Genomic DNA, 7727 nt, shown 5'->3' with positions numbered 1-7727 from the left:
TTCTAGGTCTTAATATTATTTTTCTTTGGGATAAAATGACAATGTTGTCTATTTTGAAAAGTTTTGTAAAGTTTATGCTATGTAAACACCTTTCTGAGGTGATTTAATACACTGATGTCAAACTCAATTTAATTATATGAATTACGGGTATTGTTACACTTGTAATTTTGTCATCAACTTTTTAATCACTTTTTTTCATTTCTTGCATGTGAAGAATGAAAAATATGGAATACTTCTCAAATTTTCATATTGTACTTGTGCAAGTGCCATGTTAATCTCTGTATTGTAATTTGAGTATACTTGCTGCTGAAGCATGTAGTATCCTCTAAATTTAATAGTTAATGATGCAATCTTTATACAGGCTTATATCTATGGGTGCCTACTTGTAACAAGGAAACCTTATTGTTCCTAACAATGCTATTGATCTTATTTCCCTAAAATTCTGTGAATAGTGGAAAAAATTATATTGATCAGTCGATTGCTCACATTTCCAAACTTTTTTTGCCAATGAGTATCTTAAATCTTTTTATTTGGAATTTGATCATACTCTCTATTATTTATAGTTTGGTCCAAATGTGATGGTTTCTCAAGTACATATTTATCCAGCTTTGTGGACCTAATGGATTCAAACTAAGCGTTGCTTAAGAGCTACTTCTAAACTTCTTCAGCTGACATTTTCCCAAATAAAGTTTTACTGGAACAAATGTCTACCTGAGCCTTTACCCTTCTTCCATGTGGGAAGAGACCAACCAGAATACCTTACCATGACAGCAAAGATTTTCTTACTAGAACAAAACTAATCTTGGTTATAAGGGATCATAGAGAGATGAACAGTTCAAACAGAACTGTTCGGACGAGAAGGTATTTTATCAAAATATAATTGTTTATTATACATTCCATTTAAAAGTAGCTAAAGCCAAGAAGGTGAAAAAATTGTTCGTATGCATGATTACTTAATGTCCTGACCTGTCTCTAAGTTCCTGGCAGGAACTTACACTACTGCCTTTTTATCACCAAATATTTTCATAGTTGCAGGAGAAGTGCATATGTTTCTCCTCATTATTAGGCATTAAATTGATAATGTTTTAATCACAGTCTTTTCTCTTGCCTCCATGCTGTAAATCTACAAATGATAAAGCTTTAGTTCTAACTCTATCAAACACTGAAGTAGAGATAATGGAATCATACTTTAAAACAGAATTGCCTTTGATACAGTAACTACAACAGAACAATACAAAACGTGTGTCTTTTAATCATATTATATAGTTATATATTTTATATTTTTATGTGCTGATTTTATATTTCACGCAATGAAACTTACTAGAATTAGTTGATAATTTGACAAATAAATTGATATTTATTTACTCCAATAAATAGAATTGGAATATAAATATTTAGGTTTCAAATATATATTAGACTAGGAAACGTATCAATGCAATCTTTTTAGTATAAACTTGTGATACATTATAACTGTTCTTGGTCTTCTGAATCCACAAGAGAAAAAAATAATGTTTTCCTCTAATCTGTAATGGATTTTACTCTGCTGCTCTGTTTTTTGTTTTAACTCGCTTGTCCCAAATTGTTTTTGTCCATATTTCTGAAGCATTCTTACTGATTATGCCCAAATTTTGCTAAGATGTCTAAAAAATATTATTCTTCTGCAGTACCCATGGGTCCTAAGATCCCAAGGCCCAGTTACCTGCATCATCAGATAACAGGGGCAAGAGTTTTCACCAAGGCCCATGAAACATATCAACACAAAGTAATTGAAGATCCATCTCAATTTCGCATTTCCTATATTTCAGGGCCCCAATTCCTTGAGATGCAGGAATTAGCAGTAAGCAATTGTGAAATGCAAGGCAACTTAAAATGAAGGATGAGATCACAAAATTTGAGAGAAAGTACTGTAATTCAAACATTCAACTTACAGATGACCAGCCCATATGAGTGAACAAGTTCACAAAGTGTCATAAGATTATTTTTAATACCCCTCACCTATGATTAACGAAAGATTTTAGTCCAACATAAGTGGGCAAAAAAATAGTTCCTAGAAGGATAGATCTATAATTGTTCTACCAAAGCCCGAAAACTTGACTTAGAGGTCAAATGTAATTCAGAAAAACATTTGAATCACTAAGGAGTGCTTCAAAACACTGGGACTTCAGTACAACATGGTTCTGTGGTATAAAAATGTCAGTCTCAAACCAATGATAATCTACATTTAATCTCCTGAAAGTATATTCCTTTTCAAATAAACTTTTTAAAATCACTTTCGCCAAAATAACATTTGACAAGTTGATGATACTTAGTGACAATACAAGTTTTTCAAGTGTAGGGAGCAAGTTACAATAGAGTTGAATTATTTACACAGCACTAATGCCAAACGTTCAACCATTCATTAAAATGTAGAAATAGTACCAGCCACAATTTGTGTTTTTCAGTATGGGCCTTTCAGAAATGTGTTTAATATGTCAGCCTCCTAAATTTCAAACCCAAATGTTAGCTAATAAATTTCATCATTTAATAAGGTACATTTTAAACAATCACAAATAGTTGCCTTATCATATGTTATTTTATGTTTTCCCTCTGTCTAACATAGTAAGAAATATGACTTTAAGTCTTGAATATGGGTACTAATCAGAGATATGACAAACATAATATCTGTCTTCTATTTCTATCATATTCCTATTTAGGAATAAATTTTAATTTTCTTCTTTTTCCAAAACTTATAGGTAGTATAAAATATTATTCCATGTAAAATAAAAGAATCACAACATTGTACAAAGCCATTTATAAAAATGCAGTTAGTAATACATTCTAAGCCATTTTTTAACTTTCTTTTTGACTAAATAATCTTTCAAACGGTTGAGAAAAAATCATGTTTAGGTGCTTCCCGTCTCCAGTCTTGCAAATTGTTGCTGCAGATGAATGAATTATGGAAATATAAGCTGACATCATTTCAAGAATATGCAGGATTGAAACTCCATGGAATGTATATAAACCTTTCAAAGTATTAATAGTTTAACAGAATGACTATCAGGAAGTTGAAACCAAAGAGGAATTATAGTAAAGACATAGAATGAATGAAAAATGAACAAGGAGCAAATACAGCTAGAATACTGAATGTACACATATGATGAAGGAAGTGGTAAATTGGAAATAAATCTTGGAGAAAGGGTTGGTTGAGAACGATAGAAGGAGTGACTCTGATCTAGGAGCATTGGACAATTAGATGGATATATTTAATTGTAACACAATTGCATAAACTTTTAAAATTCAGTTAAAAAACACAACTAGAAACAAAAACACACAAAAATCACAACCAAACAGCAATCTCTAGAGAGTATGAATATGACCACTCAAAATTTTAATCAGTTAATGAAGGGCAGTCTTGGGAAAAGCAAAGAAAGCTGTTCAAAGAGGGAAGTTTGGGATAGGGGAGAAATTTGAACAGAATTAAATAGATTGTCTAAGGTTATAAATCACCTATATCTGCTGTATACAGTATCTTACTTCTACGAGTTTTCTGTCTGAACTGGATAATCCAGTCCTGAGACACACTTGGTAGCTTGTGAGGTAGAATGGAAGAAACAAGATCAAGAACCCATTACTCCACTGGAGAGAAAACAATCCTCTATATTTTCTCTAATCTCTCTTCACTACTCATTCTTCATACTTTTAAGTCAATGGATTTTGAATTATATTTTTTCTTCTTTCTTCTGTCAAAGTAATTGGTCAAAGTAATTTCATTAAATATTATTTGCCATTTTCTTCTTTCATGCTGTTTAATTGGCCAAGTGAGTCCATAAAACTTCCCTCTTGTATTTGGTTGCCATGAAATAACATCTATGTTAATAAGGAGAAATCTAATGTAAAACTTTGTCTCCAGAAAACAGTCCAAGAGCCTGTGATCACAAATATTTGGCTATATATTTTTTTCTTTTACCTTGAAAGACTTCTTGTGTCTAAAGTGCCCACAAAAATAAGTACTCCATCACTTGTTGGTTCAATCAGAATTGTCTAACCTCAAAGATATATTTTGCTAAGAAGATGCTTAGAGAAAACCAAAAAATACTGCACTTTTTATTTTCTCTCTTAAGATTCTCCTTAGATACCATATCAGGAACAGTGAAGTTATTCTATGCAAAATTATTTTAATATATTATTTTTCTCTTGGTCTTGCATTTGTTCACCAAGATGTATGGAGGAGAATAGAGTTAAATCACCTATACCTAGAAAGACAGTGTCTGTTACAAAAGGTAAATGCTTCTATGTCCTATTTCTATGTCCTACTCTTAGCTCTTGTCAGAGTTCCAATTAATCACAGCTTCTTGGCTTCCAGTCTAGTGAAGCTGAAGGACCAACGGGCTCCACCACTGCTACATCTTCATTATTTCTCTTTTAAAACTCTTCAAATTGCCTCATTTGGATGTGGAATGTATTTTCATGTCTTCATTCAATCAGTTCTGCATTGTAGTGAGCCAAATGGGCTCTGTAAAATCACTTTAGGGAGTAAAAATACTAACACAATTTACATCAAAAAGTTTTGGCCTCCCTTGACTGCTGAAGTCAATACGCTTAGCTAAGGCTTCTAAGAAAACTTTTATTATTAATTTTTCCATTTGCTCAATTCTTTTCTGAACTTTTTGGCATATGTAATAAAAGAAGTCTTCACTACCTCATATTAATAAGAATATTATTTTTTGTGAGCCACTTAGAAATGTGAAATCATTGGTTTGAAGTATCCAATCTATTTTTTTTTCTGTGTTTCACTGCTTCACGTCCAAAGACATTGTGGAAAGTGTTACAAACAGAAATGTGTAATCCCAACACCTTCTTTCATTGTGGAGGGCACTTTCTCCCTAAATATTTTGACTCAAATTATCTTTTTCAGAGAATTACTGTTTGGTAATTAAAGGTAAATTCACAAATTTAGATGCCTTATTTTTTTAAGAACTTTTAATTTAAATTCCAATACAACCTTCTTTCAAACAGTGAGAATATAGTTCCTGGGTAAGGACAATTACAAGGGAACCTACAGGATTTACAGCAAGGTTTCTGAGGTTTGTTTGTTTAGTTTGAAAAAGAGCCATCTTCATCCACATTGCTCCCTCTCTACTATGTTTCCTGGGATTCTTTGCATGAAAGCCTATTCTTCCATGCAATTTTAAATTTTCTTAATAGGCTAAGTTATTAAAAATTTTGAAATATTAAATTTTACCTGCCATAAATTTAAAACTGTTGAAAATCCTTTATCAGAACCACAAATTCACCAATCGTAATTCCACCTTTACCATCAAAATGTTAACATGCTGTTTTCATGATATAGTATCCATGCAGCTATTATTTTCCAGTGGCTTTGTTATGCATATATGTAACCATATTAGCTGATGCTAAGCAAAATGAATTCCAAGATATGGAACCAGATTTTTTTTCATTTGTGGTTGTTGTTTTTGATGAACTATGTGATTTCTGTTTTCTTTGGGGTTTTCCCCTATGGTTTATCCCTGCTGTATGGTGAGACAATGGTGAGCATAATGGTGAGACAAAGGACAAAAGGCAAACCAATGCAATAGCAATACTCACAAGACAATATGTTGGAAATGTACTTTACAACTTGTGAGGGGTGAAGGGGTGAAGGAAAACTGTGAGAAAAATGAGGAAGGGGTAACAAGTTTGAAATGTTTTTTATTCACTACCTTACAATTACTGTAAAGTCACTGTACATCAATTTGATAATAAAATTGAAAAAATAAGCTGCATAAAATGTAATTTTACTGTATTGGTACAGTAAATATAATTCTTTATGTAGTAACATTTTAAAAATCAATACTATTTGGCTTCTAATTTGAATTAATTACCCATTATTTATCAGAGGTTTATCAACTTGAATGTTATCCAACTAGACACTATTTTCACAATATACTTGCCAAATTTTTCAAAAAAGAATAAATTTAGTACTTTCTCATTCTAAAACAGAAAACAGGGTCTGGGAAGATGGCTCAGTGGTAGAGCGCTTGCCTTGCATGCCTGAGGCCCTGGGTTTGATTTCTCAGCACCACATAAGAAAAAAAAAAGCTGGAAGTGGTACTGTGGCTTAAGTGCTAGAGCGCTAGCCTTGAGCTGAAGAGCTGAGGGACAGCGCCCAGGCCCAGAGTTCAGGCCCCACGACCAGACCCAGTTTAATACTATGGAAACCCATAATTTTAAAAGTAAGTAAGTTTTTTAGAGGACAGAATATATGTGTTCTTCAAAATTCCTATGACTAACAACTACTCATTTTTAAATTCTCAACATTCCTAACAGATTCAAAACAGTACCTGTTTGCATGTTATGTAATTCTGCAATAGATGCAGTTTCCAATGGGGTGTTACAGATTGAGAAGTAAACAGAAAAATAGCCACATTCTTGTAGAGGATAAAACTGTGAAGCATGTGTAATAATTAATTCTTCAAGAGTAAGCAATTGTTTATAAGAGTAAGCTATTATGTCTATGACCATCAATCCCAAGATTTATGCCATAAAGTCATCCTAGCCCAACAGTTTCCAATTTGTAAGGGACACCTTAAAATTCCTTAATTCACATCATGAATACCTTATCTCTATTTTGAAAAAATACTACACCTCTTCTAATGTGACACCCTCTTTGTTCTGAAAAGAACACCACAATAAACTGAGCTGCATCATTTTTCCTCCACTGGTATTCTTGAGATCAGAACACTTGTAAATATTATTTATATTTAGACTTTTTTAACTATCATAGATATTCAGTATGCTAAGATAGGAAAATTATGATTCAAAGCCTTCCCAGGCAGGAAGGTTTCTTAGAATCTTACCTCCAAAAAACTTCTGTGCAAAAGCCAGACTCAAGTGGCACTGAGGTTGAAGTGGTAGGGCTTGAGCCTTGAGCATAAACAGGATCAGAGACCTTGTCCATGCCAAGAGTTCAAGTTCTAGGATGAACCAATAAAAAAAACAAAATTGAAAAAAAAAACCCAAACTTAGCATTTTTCTCCATGTATACAGAGGCGCGTAAATAAGGAAATGGCTTCCTGTGGTACATATAGGTAGAAGAAAGAAGATGTCACACAATTACTCTCTTCATACCATATTAAACCAAACCTTCAAAAATTGGTTTTTCTAAATGTATAAATTAATGTCATCCATTTTTGGCAACTCTGTCTAGATTATTCATATTAACATGGTATACATGAACTCTGCAAATTATCTATTAACTATGTTCTAATTATAACTGTTGTGAAAGAATATCTAGGCAAATAGAATGCCAGAATTATTTGTGAATTTTTCAATTAATCCCTCTACTTTAAAAGAATTTTGTAGTATCCTATAGAATATGAAATTACAAACAAATCCAAAAAATATATTTTAAATCTAAATTCTAATTTAACAAGGTCTACAAAGTCCTACATTAGACGAACTTTGCTATTTCTCCAGACTTAAGCTTTTGTAATCCTTCCACATTTATTTGGAATCCAACAGAATGAGGGATGGGAATCATGAGCTGTTTTGCATCTACGAATGTTCTGTAATGATAAGAGCATTTAAAACACAAGTGAGGATATGTATGGGGTGCATTCAATAGGAAACTTGACTTCTCAAAACATAATGACAAAATTAGGCCAAACTTCCAACTGTGTATTCCTTTCTTGTTGTTTGGTTTGTTTTACTGAGACAAAATTATTCTACCTGGTCCAGGGAAGGTATCG

The 7727-nt window shown here is 32.5% G+C and overlaps 1 pseudogene; it reads right to left on the bottom strand.

Annotated features, from left to right (window-relative positions):
- Positions 1-218: 218 nt before the first annotated feature.
- Positions 219-315, bottom strand: LOC138822629 (U6 spliceosomal RNA; annotated as a pseudogene).
- Between the last annotated feature and the right edge of the window lie 7412 nt (positions 316-7727).

This window comes from Dipodomys merriami, unplaced genomic scaffold (assembly GCF_024711535.1).
Source record: "Dipodomys merriami isolate MVZ:Mamm:240054 unplaced genomic scaffold, mDipMer1.0.p SCAF_113, whole genome shotgun sequence".
In the NCBI taxonomy this organism is placed as follows: Eukaryota; Metazoa; Chordata; class Mammalia; order Rodentia; family Heteromyidae; genus Dipodomys; species Dipodomys merriami.
The sequence above is the reverse complement of the archived record's forward strand: the minus strand, read 5'-3'. Positions and strand labels throughout refer to the sequence as shown.